This window comes from Limulus polyphemus, unplaced genomic scaffold (assembly GCF_000517525.1).
Source record: "Limulus polyphemus unplaced genomic scaffold, Limulus_polyphemus-2.1.2 Scaffold243, whole genome shotgun sequence".
NCBI lineage: Eukaryota > Metazoa > Arthropoda > Merostomata > Xiphosura > Limulidae > Limulus > Limulus polyphemus.
The window spans coordinates 748732-750532 of record NW_013665853.1 but is presented as its reverse complement, the minus strand read 5'-3'; positions in this window follow the sequence as shown (position 1 = coordinate 750532).

The following is a 1801-nucleotide window of genomic DNA, read 5'->3' as shown; positions in this document are numbered from 1 at the left end:
GTGTGTGTGTGTGTGTGTGTGTGTGTGTGTGTGTGTGTGTGTGTGTGTGTGTGTGTGTGTGTGTGTGTGTGTGTGTGTGTGTATAGATAGATAGCTATGCAAAATTTTCAAGTTGTGTAGATGCATGCATATATAAATATTCCATGCAAATATAAGACAATGTATTGGATCATTAGGCAGCTTTGCAATGCTACCCGTTGGTTATTTGGGCTTTAGGCCTATCAACTGCCAGGGTTATTAAGGCTGTCAACTTGTTGAGACTCGCAACCATTACTGAGGATGCCCGTGGCTGGAATAATGAAGTGCGCAGCACTTGACTAGTTGTTGTGCACCATGCAGCTTAGAGGGAACACTGGTAGTAGCTATATTTAAATTTTCCAAGAAGAAAACAGTTGAACTTACTGTATGATGAACAATGTTCAAATATAGTGATGTTATATTCATCTCAAATCAACAATTTCCTCATCCCCAAAACCAATATTATTTGTTGAAAATAACTTCTCATACTAAAATGTGTAATAAAGTTTCACATCAGTGTTAGCAGGTTTAAATAATTACCTGTCCTTATGAGCAGGCTTGACAAGCTAGTTTCACATCCGGACATAGCAAAGTACCAGTCCCAGAGGTCAGCCGCTAATGTCAAGCCCAAGAGTATGATAACAAGTTTTCATTACATACTTATTGAAGCTGCTATCTAATGCTTCAAACTGAATCTTGATTAATTAGAAATGCAGAATGATTGTAGTGTACATTACAGTAAATGACTATTAATTATAGACTGGCCAATTTCCTGATTTATTAAAGCTTGCATTAATCAAAAATGCCTTTTATGCTTAACACACTGAAAATTTCACACTTTGTTAAGCTTTCTAGAAAATAATGGCAATATTCATATATGGTAAAATTTCACACACAAGTAAACTTTTGTATATGTTTGAAATAACCATCAGAAACATTAAAATAAGCAATTGATATTTGCTAAATGTACAATTATAATATTATTAAATGAAAAGATAACAGTGATAGTAAAACAATGTTTTATATAATCACTTCATTAGACATTTGTTTTATTTTTATAAAGGAAAATTACTTGAATGTTCATATAGACAATAACAAATATTTTGAGAAACACATTAAAGTTTATATCTGAAGTTTTGCAAATGCTGGAAAATTGTCAAAATTGGACACAGTATTTACTGAAAACTGTTTAACTAATTATATCAGAGAGAAAATACATATAATGCACAATTTTTACATGCAAATCAGTGTGTTCTAACAAAAAAATTAAAATAAAAAATATCTAGAAAATATTATTAGCATGCATCCAAAATAAGTATGAGACGTTTTATTATATTAAATTATATTTATTATATTATTTATTTATATTAATTATTTATAATTATTTATTATATTAGTTTATTATATTAAATTTACAAATATTACTCAATACCTCTTACACTCATTAAATTTTTAAGCTTACGTTGCTAACACAATTATTGCAAGTTTAAAGAATAAAAAATATTGTAAACATACATCCTCAAAGCTTATGTTTTTGTAGCCACAAAAATTTCTCCAGGTAAATAACTTGATAATCCAAAGAACTGTTCTACAAATACCATACTGACACTTCCAGTTGTTGAACAAAACTTAATGTGATAATTCCAAATTTAATTCACTAAATTAAACATTTTATCTCTCTCTCTCTCTCTCTTATCAGCTGTCATTGTCACGTTATTGTTTTTAATAAGAGTAGGTTTACCGAAAAACACATAGTTCAAGGCAGAGTGCTACGTGGGCGACA